The sequence below is a fragment of the Aquila chrysaetos genome, chromosome 3, assembly GCF_900496995.4.
Source record: "Aquila chrysaetos chrysaetos chromosome 3, bAquChr1.4, whole genome shotgun sequence".
In the NCBI taxonomy this organism is placed as follows: domain Eukaryota; kingdom Metazoa; phylum Chordata; class Aves; order Accipitriformes; family Accipitridae; genus Aquila; species Aquila chrysaetos.
Window position 1 is genome coordinate 77,524,911 of NC_044006.1, and position 19,735 is coordinate 77,544,645.

The following is a 19,735-nucleotide window of genomic DNA, read 5'->3' on the forward strand; positions in this document are numbered from 1 at the left end:
AGCTCCAGGTGAGCAGCACGTCGAGCCCTCCAGTGTCTCCCCTCCATGCCCAGCAAAAGGAGGAGACGAGAAAGATGCCGGAGCTGACTGGCTGGAACTGGGAGGACGTCATGCTCCAGAGCTGCCTGCACCGCACTGAGGGTTTAATGTGCCGTAATCACAGAGCTGGCCTTGTTGTAACGGCACCCCGACCATGCACAGCTCCTGGCTGCTGCTAGCGGCTCCCGCGCTCCCGCGGTTGCTGCCGGGTGGTTTTTTTGGAACGGATCCCCACACACACACACACGCGCGCTCCCCGAGCGAAGGGAGAGGGGGTCTGCAGGGAGGAGAGGAGAAAAATTGGAGCGGGGTGGTGTCCCCGTCTCGGCCACCGATGGTGCCGACCCTATCGGGTTGTGAATCAGGACATTAATCAGTGTTACGGGGCTTGGGACGGGATCAGATACCTGTGGTTTGAGGCGTGCTGGCAGGGCTCAGCATCGCCGGAGTCATAATACCACACACTGCTCATGAAAGAGCGGAGCTGCGACGTTCCAGGAGGCATGGTGCCGGGAGGGACGACGGGGGACGGGCTGCGGACGGGGGCGGGAAAGGAAAGGCGAAGGGAAGAGGGAAAAAAATAGAAAGAAAGAAAGAAAGAAAGAAACCCTCTCCGTGGGTTTCCTGGCTGCTCTGCCTACAGTAGTACGAGAGGGAGGGCTGCCTGCTTTAAAACTTGCCTGCTGAGCCTTTGCCTTGCCTCTCGCGTCCTCTGTGCAGGGAGTTTTGCTGAGCATCCCTTCCCACAAGCGCTGGCAAGAAAGTGGGGATATGAGAGCATGCAAATTAATTACACCAACCAGGCAGAAGTAGCAGAGGAGTGTGGGAAGGCAAGGCCCTAAAGGCTGGGCCAGGAGCTTGGGAAAGAAATAAATGGGATTCCTGTTCCTGGGAAGGGGGGACCAGAGGAGACAGGGCCCCTTCATTGTCCCTGTGATTGAGGCTGTTTTGCTTTCCAAGGCAGCACGAACCAGGCTCTCAGCCGTGTCTGGCTTTCAGCTGATATTAGGTGTTATAAAGGCTAAGGAAAGCTGTCAGGAGTTCAGGTTTGGGTCCACCCAGGCAGTTTGCAGAGCTTTCCATGCCGGTTTCTCCCCGCCCATGACAGGACACCATGGGTGAGCTCACAGGATGGGAGAAAACTGGGGGATCTGTTATGGCAAATCATATGAAGATAGCGGTGTACCAGCCAGGGTGCAGCCACATCTGGGGACTACCCTCGAAAAAGCATGCTGTGGTCCCTTGTCCCAGAGCTCCCGTCCACCCCTCCATCCTCCCAGTCCCTGACAACACAGGCAGGAGAGCTGGCCCATCCATGCCCAGCACAGGGCATCCCAGGGTGGGAAAAGGATCATAACCCTACGCTGCAAATGCACAAGGCTGGGGGAGTGGGTAGTGTAAAGAGAGAGACAGCTCTGCATTTGCAATCGAGACCCAAGCAGGCTGTGAGGGATTTGTGCGGACAGCTTGGCTATGCAAAATTGTGTTTTCCCTACTATTTCTGCTGCCTGGAGGGAGGCAGGAGTCCCCATAGCAACAATGGGGCTGACCATGACAGTCAGGCTTGCTTGGAAGTCAGGTGAGATGGAGCTCCCCTGTTTTGGAGGCCACAACCTCTCCGTCTTCAAGGGAGGGAGGTAAACTGGTTTTCATCCATAGGCAGCACAGATCCAGCAAGGAGAGAGATGCTACAGCAGGCGTCTAAAGGGGAGCAGGTAAGACACACCACAGCATGGCTGATGTCTGCCCTGGATATCTGCAGCGAGGCGAGCTGTGTCACTGGGTCAGACAGAGGCAGAGCAGCCCTCAGGAGACTCCGTGTCTGTCTGCCAGGTACCATCAGCGCCGACTGACACAAACTGCTTCTGCCTGTGGTCTAGGCAGCCGTCAGCCACCTCCAAACAGGAGGTGCCAGGCCACCCTACAAGGCAAAGCCCAGACCTATTGGCTTAGCGTTGCATCTTTCTCCTCTTTTTTTCCTGTTCTTTACCTGCTTCTGGTTTTGTACTCTTATTGTTGCATCTTTTAACCACAGCGGGCTTTAGGCCATCCTCCCTGTTTTTAAGACAATGATATTGCGTTTGTGGAATCATGGTTAGCGGTATCGGCAGGATGTTCTCAAAGGCTTCCCGGTTTCCATGAACACTGTCTGTTCTGAATTTATTTTGCTGGTTGATGCCAACAATTGACCTTGTAAGTCTTTTTCCCTCTACCATGTAGAAAAAAACCTCTTCAGCCTCTGCAGTACAATGGACATCTCTTTCTCCTCCTAATGAGAAAGGGTTGAAGGTAGCAGCCAGTGCTGCAGTGAAGGACACCCTGTCGCAGCAATCCATTTGAATGATTACAGGTGGAAAATATTCCCAAAATTATGACAGTTCCTTAAAATATCATGAGCTTTTCAAAAAGGGGAGGTTTTTATTTCTCTTCCTTTTCCTCCTCTTATTCTGGCGCTCTAGAGTTAATAATCTCCAGCTTCTTTCTGCTGCCATGGCAGGTAAATGCTTGCGTTTATTTTAAATGTGAGCAGTGTGTCCCCCAACATATGACTCCAGAATCTAAGGCTCAAAGAAAACCAGACTTAAAAAACACCAGATAAAGGAGTGAGAACTCACAGTCCTGATGCATGGCTGGCAACCCATGTCCTTAAAGGGTAGGGGGAAATTAGTAAGAAAATACTATTATCTTCTTCCTGCATGTCCTTCAGCAAGTCATCCTCTGGAAGGAGTTGACAAAGTAGATGTCTAAAGAGTTTGGGGGAGTTACTGAAAGTAAAAGTTCTTTTGCTGTTTTCTTGTTCATCATCTGTGCAGTCACTGTGTGGTAGAGGAAAGTGTCAGGGCAAATTAAAAGAAAATTATAATGTCCTGTGTTTTTACTCCTCTGGGGATTACTGCTGTGTGTTTTGTTTGTATAAGAATATGTGTTCTTCTGCAAATACCTCAAAAGAAAATTGGTTTCATTGTTCAGCGTTTTGGGGATGATTAGGTCTTCTGTTGCATTTGTGATGTTCAGAGTTAGGAGATCTTGACGCTGAAGTTTTCATGTTTAGGTGTGGGAAATGCGGCTTTGGAAAGAGCAAAACCCTGCATTTTGTGGGTGAATTAAAAATTTTTAAAAAAAGTCCTGAACGTGACTAAAAGAGGACAGTCACAGTAAGAAGCCCAGAGCTAAAAGTGGTCTCTGGGGAATGCAGAGACTGTCTTGGAGTAAACGAGCGCAGGTATTGCAAGCATCTCACAGGGGGATACCTAGGAAGCTGCTTTCTCCTCCAACTGCTCCTGTTTCCTTTTGGCTGTGTTGGAGCTGGAAGCTTGTAGAGGCAGAGACTACCCCATGCTCTGGTCCAATTTCATCCCTGCTTCCCTGGGCATCCTGAGCAGGAGACTCCTCTTGCCTGCTCTGAGATGTCTAGGTGTCTACCTGGGCTTTGTGGTCTGAGCTTGTCAGTGGAGCGCCAGCCAGCACAGCAATGAACCTTGGAAGAGAGTTCATTCTACATAGGCAATGAAGGCTCAATTCATTTGCCTTCATGTAGTCATCTAGAGGCACCCAGGGTGTCCAAGAGATCTGCCAAGGGCAGGTAGACATGGCACAGCACCAGCAGGAAGATGGAGGCCAAGTGAGCTACTGCAGGGCATCAGGTTGCACTCAACACCTTGTTCCTTGCCACTGAACAGCCTTTGGCAAAGCAAGACTTGGGATTTTCCTCTCTGTGGTCAGTGGAGTAAGACAGAGACCTGGAAAGGGTGCATCACCCCTCACAAGCAGTGTCTGTCTTTCTCTGTTGACTAAGCTGGAGGGACTTACCCTAGGACAGCTCAGGTACATGTGGTGGATTTTGGCCTAAGTGATTATGCCGTAGTAATTTCTGGACAGTTCCAATTCCTGGTCAAAACCTGCAGCTGCTGTAGTAATGCAAGCGGTTGTTACCAATAAAAATCCCTCCAAGACTGCAGCAAGGCTGAGAATTTTATCCTTGCTTTCTGTCCAGAATATTAGGCTTCAAATCTAACGGTGTGTTTTAAATAAAATTTAAAAAATGCTTTTGTTGGGAAAAAAGGCCAGAAAACAGCCATTTATCTGGTGTCAAATAAACCTACTAATTTCAAAGACCAGAAAGAAAACATCCACTTGAGCAGGGACTTCTGAGAAAATCATGTCAAGTGCCTGTCCCTGCCATCTGTTTGCATTCTCATATAATGCTGAAGAGTGGCTGGTACAGTTATATCACAGACTCCCATCCTCTTCAGGAACATCTAGAACCACAAACAGTACCTGCTGCTTCAGCTCGTGCCTCCCTGCTTTTGAGTCTGCCAGTCGCTGGCAACAATGGACACTAAGAAGTTTGTGAAAGGTGATAAAAATCCTGAAGTCTTCCATTAATAGACATGCAGTTTTGATACAAGGTCCACACCTCCACCAAGAAATGGTGAAGGGCTCACAAATGACAGAGAAAGGTTGAAAGCCACCGCTCAGTCAATAGTTTCCACATTTCTGTGGCCAAGGGAACAGTTAGCCACCAATATTTCCTTCAGACCGCCACGATTTGAATCCTCTGACTTTTAGTTGGAAATGCTAGTGTTTACTCCGGTTCTGTAGAGAAACTGGGGATCATTTGTCAAGGCCTTGTCACTGGGTGTTGTGGACCGTGGCATGGGAACACCAGCCTAGATGAAGACCAAGTGCGCTGCTGGCCTCTGCTGAACCACAGCCCAGCAGGTGGGATTAAGCTCACCTTATCTAGCCTTTTAAGAATTATTTCTTGAAGTTTCTTCTATAGTCAGTATGTCAGTCCGACCTCTCCTCTCATCCCATGTAAGGTGGTTTGTATCGCCTGCTGGTTGTTCCTGCTTTTCTTTGTGGTCTATAGAAAGAGCCTTGAACAACACGCTAGGTTAGATGCTTAACCTTTATATGGCTGAGGATGGAGATGGCTCTGCACCAAAATAACCTGTGTGCTATTTCTGGCTCTGCCAATCACCCTGGGGTGACTTTGAGAAGCCCCTTCCTTTTTTGGTTCTTCTATCCTTTGTCTAACTTGCTTCTTCAGGCTTGGCTTTCAAAGCATCTAGGTACTAACCGAAATCTGAGGGAGTTATCACCAAAACAACTTTACACCCTAATTTCTGGGCCCTGAGCCATAAGTTCCTCAGAGGAGAGATGTGTTTTGCTGCAAGCCTGCATAAAGATAAGCATAACAGCAACAGACTCTTATCTGTGGCCTCAAAATGTGTTTGTCCTACAAATAACTGATGTAAATCTCTAGCCTGTGCCTCCCACAGGAGTCACTAATACAGATCTATTGGCTTTAGAGTGGTGGCTGGTTCTGCTGTAGGCAAGCAGCCAAAAATAACATCTTCCTGTCCTCCCCCTCCAAAATCTATTATGTGAATCTAGCGTCTCGTTTCGGATGGGGCTTCTTTATTTTCAGTTGCAAAGGATCCTCAGCACGGAGGGGAGCACGTATACAGAGATGTGCATCTCATGGACATTCTGGCTATGCCGGCTCCTGTTCAAAGGTGTTTGACACCAGCAGAGCTACAGTGGATGATCTGAGGGGAAAATGAGGATGGGGGCTGCTTGCCCCTGTAGAGGATGGAGTCTGGCCAGAGAAGCTTTCTGCTTTCTCATTGCCTCTGCTGCAAATCAACCCAGGAAGGGAGGGAGGGGGAGTGTAAAAGAATCACAGTTAATGGATTTGAGAGATCATTACAACGGGAACTGTGCACGACAGCCTTGTGGTTTCAGCAGCCACTCTGAAATAACTATCTTCCCTCTCCCCCTGCATCTGAGTGCTCATGGATATTGTTTCAGAATCCTGGTCAGCTGAGCAGGATAAGCTGAGTTTGTGCAGGGTATCAGTTTGTTTTCTCCAAAACTGTCTCCTGTCTCTTCTTATTTCTCATGAAAAACTCTATGAAACTTTTGAATGTTTAGGAGGGGTAGCCTCTCATAGCCTTTGGGTGAAATTTCCCTCCCTCATGCTATTTTTAAATATGCAAATGCACATTTTATCTGTGGAACTCTTTGCCATAAGACTGCATTATGACCAGAGGTAGAGAAGGATTCAAGTATGGGCATAAAAATGGATAGAAGTACCATTAATATGACATTGATAACATTTTGGGGGTATACTACAATGCTTCAGGACATGAGCCAGTCTCCTCTAAGTAAAGGCCAAGAAGAAGTTTCTTCCAATGGAAGACTATTTACTAGCAGTGTATCACAGAATTTCTTTTGCCTTCATCTGAAGCAGGTGATGCTGGCCAGAATCAAAGGCAGGATGTTAGAATTCACGAACGAGGCAGGATGTTAGAATTCAAGCACAACCAAGCATGGTTTTGCAGCTCCTTCATGCGGAGGTCAGAGACCTCCCAACTCCCAGACAACAAAGCAGAGCATTTAATGTGATGTAGTCATGAGAGTTCAAAGACTCAAGCAAATTCCAGAACTCTTTAAAGGAGAAAAATGCTTTTCCCACAGGGGAAAGTCAGAGACTAGTCCACTCTACTGACACACCAAACTTGTGAGGTAGCGTTGGGGTCTCTGCTTTCAATAACCCTCAGTAGGTCGCTCTTCCATAAGAAATTCTGGTTCAGTCATGCCTTCACTCATTGCAAGTCCTCTGTGCCACAACATCTTGAAGCAATGAGTCTAACTACATGTTCCGTGAGTGCCTCAAAGCTGTCACCTCCTGACTTTAGCTGATGTTCCACAATACCACAGTTCTTGCAGCCAAGCACTGCCAATGCTGTTAAGACCCAGTGGGCTTGAGAAGGCTCCTTAGACCACAAGGATGTGTTTAGCCTGTATCCACCTACCAAGGACCTGTCGGCACAGCCTCCATCAAGTTGTTGAGGGCACATTTGAAGATTTTTGGCTCAAAGGTCATGCATCTGCCACAAGCACCCCTTTGGTTCATTGTTGCTGAGCAGTCTTGTCACTCTTAGCTAACAGAGACCAGGAATAATGCTTTCTCATGTATCCAGTGGGGAAGGTGACTTCATCCCAATGTGGCTACTACAGCAGGTCTCAGGTCAGTGGGTTTCTTGTTCACAGTCTGTAGCTGCCAGCCTATATACAGCATGTCTGTATGTTGGAGAAACCCCCCCAGCACCTGCATGAGACCCCACAGTCTCACTCAGAACATGGCAAGAACATGGCAATGCATGTCCTTAGCATCAAAGGCTGGCAAATCACAGCTCCTCTGCTTTTTACTCTGCCTGCCTGGTCTCAACATTGAGACCTTGATCCCTTCCTTCTAGAGGCTCCACGTCCTACGTCCAGAATATCGGAGAAATCTTTAACTTCGGCTGCAGACATTACTAACAGCATCCTTTGGTTGCCATAAAACTCCTCAGCGCAAGTGCAAAGGTCATCTGTGCAGACACCCGGCTGTGTCCTGAGGTGGCCCAAGAGCAACAGAGAACTCATGATGTCTGAGGCTGAGGAGAGGAAGACGTCTAGTCTAGGGAAGATCAAGGGGACACATGATTACAGCCTTCCAACACATAAAGGGCTTCTGCACAGAGGAAGGGAAAGAAAAAAATGTTCCTCATGTCCCTCAGGGGTAAGAGGTAATGTCCTTAGATTACAGCAAAGGCAATGGCATTAAATGTCAGGAGAAGCTTTCTAACAGAGGATAGTAGGGCAGGGGAGCAGACTGCCTCGTGAAGGGAGAGAGGCTATCACTGAGTTTCTAAAACAGCTCCAGGACCTCGCCAAAGCAATTACAACAGAGCTTATGCTGCATTTGATTAAGAAAATGGACACGGTCCTTCCCACCAGACCTGTCTTTCTAACAGTTCAGCAGTGACATGATTTTCCCAAAGACCACCCAGCCTACCACCTCCACCTTCCTCTCCATACCCAAGACCTGTTTAGTTTTACCGTCCTTCTCTAAGGCAACTTCCCAGCAGAGGATAGATTAAAGAAACCTGATCAGGATCTTCAGAAACCCAGAGACAACCCCCTCCGCACACAATTGTCTTTCAGGGAGGGAGAGGAGGAAGCAAACAGCATGTCCTAAATGAATCACTACATTTTTAATGTGCTCCTGGAAGGTTTTTTGCAGACGTTGGTGATGACTGGAGGGTGAGATGAGCTGACTTGTTATTTTAATGGCCCCAGCCCAGAATGGCAGGCCTCTAGGACAGGGAAGCCCATCAGCCTGGGTAGAGCTATCTAATGGAGTAAGACATTGTTGTGCGACTCTTTCTAAGTGTTCCTGTCTGAAAGCAGATATCTGGGCTGTCAACAAAACCTCCCTTTCTCAAGCAGAACAAAAGCAATTTGCCTCCAGCGAGGCTGGGTTTCCTTTGTTATGTAACTGTCAGTGGTCTCCCAGTTTAACTGTGTAATTACATTCTCCACAGCTGGCTTCGGTTCAATGGGTTTCTTATTCACAGTCCCTAGCTGCCAGGAACTTGCACAGCATGCCAGTATCTTGAAGACACCCTTCGCTGTCCCGAGTATGTGTATGTGCACCGAGGGTGCAATCCATGGAGGAGATTCCCAAGCGTGCCCAGACCCAAGTGCAAGGCTGGGCTAAAACGGGAATGACCAAGCTGGCAGCTGCTTTGTATCACTGGAGCCCTGCAAAACAGCTAATGCAGGCCAGCCGAATCCCTCCCTGTAATCTTCACTGTGTTTACTGTATTGGTGGTGTTTTACGGTGTGTTTACACATGCTTCGTGTTCTGACTTTCTGGGTAGGCACATAGTGTCACTGCAGAGCACAGGCGCGTGGGAGTCGGGTGCGTGAGCACAGCGGGGACCTGGACCAGCCTCAATTTGCGCTCAAGGCAGGTGATCCATGAGGAAATCTGTATCCTCTGAATCTGGACCTGATTTCCAGGTCTTGCTGAGCCGTGTTCTCCAGACATACACATGGATTTGCAGACTCGAGCCCTCTAAAAATGCTGCAAGTTCAGACCCCCAAAACATCAGATATTTTCAGAAAACTCTGGGCCATTATCACCTGTGTATGTATGCATGCACACGACTGGGAGAACCAGCCCCCTCTGAACTGGTGCCAGTTTTGCTCCCTCAGTCACCAGTGCTTTTTGGAAATATCGCCTGTCATGCATCTGAGTGGTCCTGTGCACCACCCATCTGGTTATCTACTAAATAAGTACATAGGCAGTGCAACCAATGTATCTTTTCAGTCTAATTAATGCTCCCACTCTTCTTTTCCTCCTTTTTAAGGGTTATTATTTCTCCTTCCTCCCATTCAACCCAGGAAATGTTGGGATGCTGCCTTTCATAGAGCTCCCGGGAGGTAGAGCAGATCAATTTTTAATTCAATTTCCTCTCCTTCTACCACGGGTTTATCTAATAGTTTAAAGCACCTAAAAGATGCAGAAGACTGGAAAGAGACAGACGCATTTGCTAATACCCAGAAGGGTGGGAAATAAAAGCAGGCCTGATACTGTATATTTCTGTCTGCCTTGCAGGAGAAGAACGTATTATTTTCTTGTAAAAGTCATCAGGTTGGTAAATGAAATTGCCCTTGCAGCAGTGATATTTTTGTGCTACGCTCTTTAAAATTCAGGCCCGCACCAGTTCTGCACATGGCCTCTGGCAGCCGCAGAAAGAAGTGGGGCAAACAGTGTCCCAGCAAGTCTACAGCCTTCAAAAACTGATGGCTACCCGACCACCCCTGGGTTTTCTTACTCGTTCACAAAGCACTTACGGAGCGATTTGGCATCATGCAAAGCAGGTCCGCTACAAGAGGTATTGCGTGCGTGTACACAGCATGCTCCCCAACAGCCCATCATCACTGCTCAGCTCACGTGGCGTAACTGGCATTCAGGAAGGATCAGAGAAACAAGCGTGCTCAGCAAACACAGAATATTTCAGTCTCAAGCTCATGCAGAGCTTCACCAGTCCCAGGACCCAAAATGTCCCACGAGGGGCTCAATAGGAAAAGCTTAGTTTGACAGACTTTGTGCTCTGAGCGGTATCTTTTCCTACTCATCCTAGAGCTTGCTCCAATGGCAAGGGCAATGACCCTCCTGTGTCATTGAGAAGGCTGGAGTAAAGGCCAAGAGAGGGAACTTTGTCCTGCAGTTGTGAACTGATGGAAACAGTTGGAGATCAGATCTGGCCCCCAATGGGCCAGAGGTAGAAGACTTTTGGTCAGTGGTCATGGGACTCCAACGGGAGACGCAGCTCATGCAAGTTCCCTCCCGCTCATGCATGAGGGGACATGAACACAGTGAGGACAGGGACACGCACAGAGCAAGGACAGGGCATGTCCAGGGCACAGATGTTCTTGGGAGGCTGAACCCTTGAAGAGGATGCCCCAGGATGAATGCAATCCCCCCAGCCTGAAGCTGTGCCTCTGCCTGGTCCTTCCTTCTCCATTTACACCTGCCATGTGGGGGAGGCCCTGGATTCCTTGGAGGCATCAGCTGGAGAAAGGGTAGAGCGATGCTCTGAACCCCTCTCAAGTGATGAGGGCTGGAGGACACAGAGCATCAACTGGATGGACAGCCTCCCTGCATCCTTCCCCGTAGGCTCTTCATGTTTTCCCCTACCAACAGAAAGGAGCTTGGATAAATGTCTTGAGGAAGGGCCAAGAGGCCGCGTTAGAAGGGGATGCCCTGGCCCCCTTGGCAGCGATCCCCCTCTCCACACCGTAACAAATAGACACCGAGTCACCGCCATGGAGATGCTGTGTCTTGCTCTCCTGGCACCACCCCAGGGGCTTTGTCTGGGCATTGCGCTGATGGCACAGCGTAATTTTCTGGCGACAGGATTCTGATCCGTGGCGCAGAGTCTCTTTGGTGCATATTTAGGTAGTTGGTAAAATATTTATGAAGCAGGAGTGATCTGCTCTGCAGGCCCTCCGAGGGCAGGGGAGGAGAAGGAAGCGGAGGGAGTACTACAATTGCAGAGGCTGCTACTGTTTCCTGCTGAAATACGCCTTCAAATCCTCCATTAAATGTTTTCTTTAAACAGGAACACTCCTACACACACGTGGGCAGCCCAGACACTAGAAGTTAATGGTTCAAACCAAACCTGGCTCAGATGACAGATAAGCTGTGCATCTGGTACTTGGTTAAGTAAAAGGTACGCATGTCAGTTGTCACCCCAGGCAGTGGTGTGGGGACCTGCAGCACCAGCCCACCAGAGCAGATCTAGTCGGTAGCTGTGGCAGGGAAGACGCAAGACCATGAGGACCAACCCAGGCTTGTGTCTGGTGGGAGTCCTGTCTCTCTTTTCAGTGCAAAATGATTTGGTCCTTTCCCCCACCTCCTCTTTTCTCGTCCTGCAATCCACCGTACAACCCCTTGCAGTACCAGAAGCTCCCTGGGTCTCTCCTCACCACCGCCTTTCTCTTGTGAAATGATAGAAGGTCCTTCTGTCTGCAGGAGGTCCTCATTTGGACAAGCACGGGTACTGGCGTCTGCCCATCAGTCTGTGGTTCAGCCCTGGGCACGGGGGCTTTCCTCCAGAGGGGAGAAGAGGTGGAAAGGGCTGTGCTGTCTTTCAAGCTGAGGCACTTCTCCTTTCTCTAGATGTCAAAAAGATAAGCACTTCTGTTTGAGCTGGTCACCCCAGCCCACACATATATAGGTCATGGAGGGAATATCCAGCTGTCAAGATCTCTCCTAAAGCGAGCTGTCCTCATCCAAGACTGATTTCTCTCAGCCGGCTGAAAGCAGCCTGCAGAGATTAGCTCAGATGAAACTTCTAACTTTCAGGTACTTTCAGTTTCTGAAGTAGGATGGAGGAAACCCTACTCAGGTCCTCACTGTGCTCACGCAGCGTTCAGCACAACAGCACCCAATCCTTCCTGGGGCCTCCCAAAACACACAGAAAACACAGTAATTTCCTGCCCTGCTCAGTGCAATACTCCAGATACATTTGCTCCAGGTCTCTGGAGGGGGAAAACTCATACCCAAGAGAGCAGCATGCAGAAAGACTAATCTGCACAGTTTTTTTACGAAGAGCAGCCCTACAGCTCAGCAAAGGTTCCCGAGTCTCCTCTCTGTAGGTGGCCAAGAGCAGATGGCTTTGGAAACATATAACAGGTCAAGCCTAATGCAATGCTTCCTTTCAATATCCAAAGCATACAAAGTTCAGGGACTTCCTAAGCAAGACTTTTTTCCCATGGACATATCGGACCTGAGTGGCTTTTTTTGTTTGTTTGGTTTTTAATCTGTCCAGCCTTCCCTTAAACTTTTAGCATCCACAGTCTTTTGCATCAAAAAGTTTTCTAACTTTACCAGAACTCATGCAGAGCTTTGCTGATCATCAGGTCAGGCTGGTGGGGTAAGATGGGGAAAGCTGATTTCTATACCTGGCTTTACCACAGATCTACTGGGGGCTCTTGGGCACACACTGCTTTTCCCTAGGCAGCCAGGGCATCTCTGTGTTTGAAGTCACGTGTGGGCTCTGGAAACATCCTGGCTACCAACACTCTGGATGGTACTTCAGAACTGTGCCATTCCTCAACACATTCTGAGCTCCGTTCGACTTTCTGAACTAAACAGTCCAAATTTGTTTCACCTGGAGTAAAGAATGTGACTGAGCTGAGTGAGCAATCTGGGTACACCTGGCTGCCTCAGAAGTCAGAGCAGAGAGAGGGCATCAACAAACCATTTTTCAGCTCCTCTAAGGTCTGGGGCATGGGTAGACATCACTATCCTGCCCCACAGCAATGGTTTGAAGCTGGGCATGCAGAAGTTCACCCAGCAGGTGTGTGGAACTCCTTGCCGCAGGATGCTCTGAAGAGGGCTTAGTGGTCCTGTGGAGGAGCCCATCTCTCCCCACCAGCTACCTTCTTGATACAGACTTCCCCACGGGCTGGGCTGAACTGAGCTGGAAGGACACGGTGTTTCCTTGGGGAGGTGTAGGTAACCCTGCCACCCCGTCCTGGTTTCAGTTTCTCTGATTTCTGAGGTTAAACAACGTGATGCCCACAGCAGACACACCGGCTCCGAGAGACCCCTCCGGACCACGGACCGTGGGGCTCCTTTACGGACTTTGCCACACGAGTCCCCCAGATGTCAGAGGGTCACGGGGCCATGGGACCTGGGTTTGGGGAGGGGAAGGGGAGGAAGGGAACGGAGGAAGAGGAGCTGGCCCAGGGGTCCTCTGCTATTGCCAACCCGTCTGTCACAATAGCAGCACTGTTGCCTCGTGGGCTGGCTGGGCGATGGGATTTCACAGGGCTGTAAATCACTTTCCTGGCAGCCACGTTCTCCTGCCCGTGTTGAAAAGGCTTAGGTTTCCCTCCCGCAGAAGTGATGGCAAGCTCGGGGAAGGAGGCAGAGGCCAGGTGCTGGAAACATTCAGTGGGGGCATCCCCAATCGCATACCTCTGAAATGTGACCCTGGCAGGGAAGTCGATGCGGTTCAACTGACTTCAGGACCTCGCTGCTGCGCCCGTGCCAGAACAAACAGCTGCATTGAGGATTCCTGGGCCATTAGCAGTGGCCATCCACACTGGGAACGCTTTCTCCTGCCTAGCCAGGAAGGAGGGAGGGAGGCACCGTGCGCTCGCGTGTGCAGCTCCCAGGTGCTCGCAGGCAGCCCCGACACTCGCATGGCGTGTGAGTGCACAGGGGCACTTGCACCAGGAATTCGTTTCAGGCGCGGGGGTGTGCAAACACCCTGAGCGACGTACGGATGCAGGAAGGCTAAGACATATCCAGACACTAAGGTACAGACTGAGCAGGACATTGAAACCCTCTCAGATGAGCACCCGCACCCGGCTGTCTGGGCACACAGCTCTGCAAAGAGCAAGATCCAGATCCCCAGTGGTCCCAGTCTGTGACCCAGATGCACATCCCATTCCCCAGTGCTTGGCTGTGTCCACCGTGCTGGCAGATACAAGCCTCGAGGACCTACTTTTTGTCTTCCCTTTTGTTGCACAGGACAAAGGAGAAGGAAAAACTTGCTAAAGGTCTGCTGCAAAGGTGCAATCTGTTCTGAACAACCAGCCCTCTCCCAATTATCCCAGGACCATTAAAACTGTGTCAGTGACTTGTAACGTCCCAAAAAAGCCAGGACAGATCAAGCACCTGCATTTCTGCAGCTATAGCCAGAACACAGAAAACAGGGTTGTGCTACAGCAGTGGCTGCAGCTGATCTGGTAGGAAACCAAAGAGGGTGTAGAGATGATATACGATCTGGTGCCAAGCCTGCCAGGACAAAATCACCACCTTCAAACCTTTCATGTACATTTGAAATAGCTCTCTGAGGTTTGGGGGATGCTGATGCAATGGCAGTCCCAAATTCAGAGCTGGATGTGCTCCAGGCATCTGCTCTGCTAGACACCAGGGCGTAAAAGGGAAAAGAGAGAGAAGTGGCACCAAGAGGAAAGGGCAGAGATATTTTCCAAAGTGTGTGCGTGTGTGTGTGCGTGTATTGCCTGCGGGGCAGCTGTGCAGAATCATTCGCAGCCCCCACACTATCACTGTTCCTCTCTCTGTTGTCGCTGCACTTAATAGCTATTATTGCTGGGCTCTGAGTCAAATGACTAGCAGAAGCCTGGTCTCCTGTGGATCCCAGGACAGAAGTTTTTCATGGCATAGCTGTGCTAGGAAAGGATTGCTGGGAAGTCTCTTTCGGACAGCACCTCCTTGCCTCCCCGAACCCATCCCCGTGGCCAGCCCTGGCCCCCCATGGGAGAGAAGCACCCCTGTGTAGATGCGGTGCTGAGGAAAGGTCCAGTCTGCAGCCAGACCCCAGCTCTCTACCTGCTTTTGCATTATTTGTTATTGGCCATAGATGGCAGCAAACGTCTCGAAGCATCCCGCTGTGTTGGCTGGCTGCAGCTGGGAGCTGCAGGAGCAGAGGCACAAGCCAGGGAAATTCCTCCATCCCTTTGCTGTACCGGCATGGTCCCTTCTGCAAAGGGAGAGAGGAGCAGAGGTGCAGGTCACCTGCTTGCTTTCATCCAGGAATCTCCAGCAGAGCAGGTCTAGTGGCCACTAACAAGCAAACCCTGGATCTCCTGCTCCAGGGTGCTGGGATGAACTGGGGGGGCTGTGGACGGAGCCAGGCCTGGTGAGACCCTCGGTAATCCTCACCCAGAATGGGCCTGGAGATGACCAGGGCCCGTAGTGACAGGACAAGGGGCAACAGTTTTAAACTGAATGAGGGTAGATTTAGATCGGACATAAGGAAGAAATTTTTTATGATGAGGATGGTGAGACACCAGAGCAGGTTGCCCAGAGAAGTTGTGAATGCCCCATCATTAGAAGTGTTTAAAGCCAGGTTGGATGGGGCTTTGAGCAACCTAATTTAGTGAAACGTGTCCCTGCCCATGGCAGGGGTGTGGACAATCATGGCCCCAGAATGGACAAGGTCCTGCAACAGGGCAGGAGGGACAGCAGCAGAGAAAGGGCCCTGGTTTGGTTCATTTTGCCAGTGTAAATACAGCCATTTTGTCCAGGTATAGAAAAAGAAGACAAAACTGAAGGCTTTCCACCTGTAGTTCTACATACCCACCTCTGTATCAAGGCAACTTTGACTTTACCAACCCTGTTTTCCAGCAAGACCACAAACATACCTGCTCTACAGGAACTCAAGAAAAGCCAGACAAGGTCAGGTCAAAAGTCTATCCAGCCCCAGGCACCGTTTCCCATAGAGGATAGTCACAGGTGCTCAGGAAAAGAAATAAAAGACAGAGTTGTTGAGCGTGATCCTTCCTCTTCTCCTGCCCCAGCTGCCATTTTAAGGCCCCCAGCTCTGGAGGTTGTGTGATGGCTCATGGTGTTTCACAGCTGTTCCTCCATTCAGTTATCGTGTGTCTTAGCAGGAGTTTCGTGTGTCCTGTTTTCAGAGTGGAGCCATCCTTTTCCATCAAGTCCCACACATCCCAGCCTGGTGAAGAGCCCTATTCTCCTCTGCAGTCTCAAGGAGGGAACTAAGGATGGACCTGAAGTCCATCCCTCTGTCTCCTGCATCCCATGCAGGTGCTGGACTTGCTGGGGGAGGCAGGCTGGGTCCCCTATAACAGCACTAACTTCACATTTGGATGTGAGTTAAGACTCCTGCCTTGGCCAAGCTTGTTGGATAGCCTTGGTAGTGTCACTTAGCCTCCCGCTGCATCTCAGTTCCTTCGCTGTAAGAAAGGGTGTCCTAATCCTGCTTTACCTCCAGCAGCAGCTTTGCAGGGGTTAAACGTACCTGTGCACCTCACTACCCCTACTATTTCAAGCTGTATTACCTAAGCAGAGAAGCGAACACCTTCCCAATCCCTTCACCCCCAAGGAGAAAGCATTGCAAGACCTGCTGTTTCTCACTTTGACTCGAGTTTGCTGGATTACTGGATTCTCTCCCTCCAGGTCTTTGTTCTGCATTTTGTTAGCCAGGCTCCAGACCCGTGGCTCTTCTCCAGAGCCTGGAATGCTGTTTCTCTGCCAGGTCCCCTTCTCTTTGCAATCCTTTAATTATCATTTCAGGAGCATAATCACCCAGGGGAGAGAGAGAGAGCGAGCAGGAGGGAGAGATGGAGTGAGCAGGAGCATGAGTTTCCCCATAAGTTTCCCCCTAGAAGCGCAGGAGAGGAATGCTGTGGTTCTATAGGTTGGCTCCTGCAATTAGCACAGCCTGTGTAATTAGACCAAGATAGATGGTGCTGGCAAGGAAACACCTCATCAGTCTAATTTCAAACTGTTATAAAACCAGTGAATGGAAAACAGAGAGCATCCATTTGTTTCCAATTGAGAAAAGTGCAGGGTTAAGGTTGGTCCACAGCTCCACCTCTTGCACACACGCGCACGCTCACACGTGGCTAAATGAAACCAGAAGGGAGCAGTGAATATACAGCTGTGACAAATCCTTTGCCTTCTCAGGACACAGAGATACTGAGGATTCAGGGCATAGTGTCAAAACCCAAATCAAAACTTTCTTTGCCGCACCCTTTGTTTGTTTGGCTATGCTCTTTGTTTATTTACTTTTCCTGCTCCATGTCTCCTCCTGATTAGCATTTCCAAAGGAGGTTGAGCTCCCCTGTGCTGATCAATTTTGCATGTTCTTTTTACTCCAGAGAGTTTACAGTCTGAACAGTGAAGGAAGGTGCCCATGGTCACCCCATGAGTCTGTGTCAGAGGAGAGAAGAGATTCTGCTTCCTAGCTGTTTTCCTGAGCTGCAGGTCTACACAGTATTCATCTTCCTCTGATCCACTCATCTTTCTTTTTTTAATTCATCTCTTTCCCAGCTTTATGTCTTTTCTCCCTCGTCCCAGTGCTCCTCATCATCACTCTCCTCTCTCCCCTCCCACCAAGCTTTTCCTTTCCCCCCTTTTTCTGTCCCCAGCTAGATCAGGAGCTGGACAGTCTCTTACAGTGCCTGGGGGTGCTGCTCCGTTCATGTCCTGTGATGGGATAAGGGTGGCTGTCTCTGCCACTTAGTGCACGGCTTGGGACAGAGGGGGCTGAAAATTATGGGTCCCAAAATTAGATTCCCCCTTCTCCCCCAGAAAACAACACTGTGATTGTCTCAGCCTTGATTTTTGCTTCTGGGTAGACCTCAGACCCCTGTGCTGACTAAGACTCATGCGTGCCAGCACCAAAGGCAAGACTCTGAGGTTGTGTAGTTCGAGTAAGATGTTGCCCTTTAAAGCACAGGAATCAGCTTTGCGCTGAAATGCCTCCAGCTCAGCAGGACATCTTCCCAGAATCAGGCGAGACACTCAGTGTCCTGTCCCAGCACCGGGGAACCGTACACAGCCTTTTGGAACAAAATCCCACCCCGCAGCTTGCTCGCCTTTAGGTTTTGTTGCAAACTCCAAACTCCCGCCAGGTCCAAGTTCACACGTGCCAAGTTCACTTAACCTTTTGTGCTCACCAGGAGACAACGTGTGGGAGGATAGGGAACGGGTAGCATCTTTTTAAATAGCTCGTAGCTATGGCACTTGCCATTGTCTCTTTTAGAAGCCCCTGGAGAACGGTGTGGAAAAGCAGTGTGCATGTCTGGGCCTGGCAGGTTGGTGCAAAGGGAGCAGGCAAGTCTATTTGGGACCCAGATGAATCTGTGCAGTTGCTTCATGTTATTTCTGTCACGGGGAAAGAGAAAAACAAAATGAGTGGATGCTATTCAGTGTCTCCTTGAAGATTCCTCCCTAATCCAGGCAAGACATGAGCTCATGATCTCCAGGCTGGTTCCCCTCACTCCAGTAGTGATGGACTGAACTGCATGCCCAGAAGGTCTGGCTGGGGCTGCTTTTGTCTGTGTTTGTCTAGAAGCTATTGACTTTGAACCCAAATACCAGCAGAAAGTCAAAGGTGAAAAGGAAAGTTCATACCTGCCCTTGGGGAGAAAAACATCAGGATTCTAACAGTACTATCTCAGATTCCCCATTGCTGGGCATAGTCGGGATCGTTTTGCCACAGCACTAGTCAGGAACACATAAATAATGATCTATAGACAACTGCTGTCCGCTCTGGAGGCAGAGAGGAAGGTAAGGGATCATCAGTTTATTTTCGGCTGAGAGTTTCTGGAATGAAAATTGCATGGCTTCTGGGTTTTTCTAGCGTATATTATTGCATACATATAAACCCACACTCAGGCAGTGCAGTCCTCGGAGCACTTTCTTCACTGCGAAAAGGCTGAACAAGTTGTTGGCTGAACAAGTTGTTGGTTAGCAAGGACACCCATTAGTGGGAGACATACTCAAGAATATGTTTTCCTGAGGGCAGTTTATGACCAGATGTCACCCTTGGCCATTGAATTGCTGTCTTTCTTGACAAGGGCCTGCATCATTTCATCCTCCAGCTGGCTAACCTCCCAAACTGGGAGATATTGAGATACATCAAAGAATGCCAGTGGTGTTTTACTAAGGAAGGCTCTTCCATCCAAGCCAACAGCTTCAAGGCTATTTGTAGAAATGAAGACATTCTCCCCCACAATGTGGAGAGGTACCAAGAGGCCTAAGTTAAGACCTAGTCAGCTGAGCTTTTCCCAGTAGTCATTGTAGGCTCCTCCAACAGGAGTCATGATTTAGGATGGGCTGAATCATCCTCCAGAGCCCATCCCTTGCCTTTTGTGGTGGATGGGTGCTGCCACAAAACTCTGCTCCTAATTTAGGTGCTGTGGTAGGTAAAGTTAGATGAAAGACATCTGAGTTGTGGCAATGGTGTTTTTAGAAGGAAACATAAACCCTACATCTCGATGGCTTGTCATTAAAGTTACATGCAAGCCAAAAGACCCAATTTACTCAGGAGAATTATGTTCCCACCAGTAAATCTTTCCTGGTTCCTCAAGGCATTGGATCACTCTTTCTCACTGCCTGAGCTATGTGCTGCACAGCATGGTCCCAGATTTCCCCCCCGCATCCACATGACATCGGTCTTCTACCATTTCAAATTGTTCATAAAGTCTTACAAAGTGCCTCAGTTGAAAGTTTTTCTCGCAGCACAGGGACCTGCTCATTAGCATGGTGCATGCCAACTAGATGGGTTGAGACCATCAGGAGCGATGATCTCCTGGCCACGATCCTCTTCTGGGGCGTCAAGAGAAGCCAAAATCTTTCAGCGTGGATTGAATCACCATCACATTTGGTGAGGGGAAGTAAAGTGCTCTTGGACCAATGCCTAAAGTGAATGGTGTTGCTATCAGTTTGCCTTCTCAGTTCCCACTGAAAAGGATAAGCTAGCACCAGAGGGTGGGTAAAGGGGCGAGGGGAGGTGAGTGGGACAAGAAACATGTCCCTCCTCCACTCAGGTACTGT

General features: G+C 49.5%; 1 protein-coding gene across 2 annotated transcripts in view; it reads left to right on the forward strand.

Moving 5' to 3' along the window:
- The window catches only part of PTH1R (parathyroid hormone 1 receptor), a 127,418-nt gene that overhangs the window by 13,819 nt on the left and 93,864 nt on the right, over positions 1-19,735 (forward strand). The window lies entirely within an intron of this gene.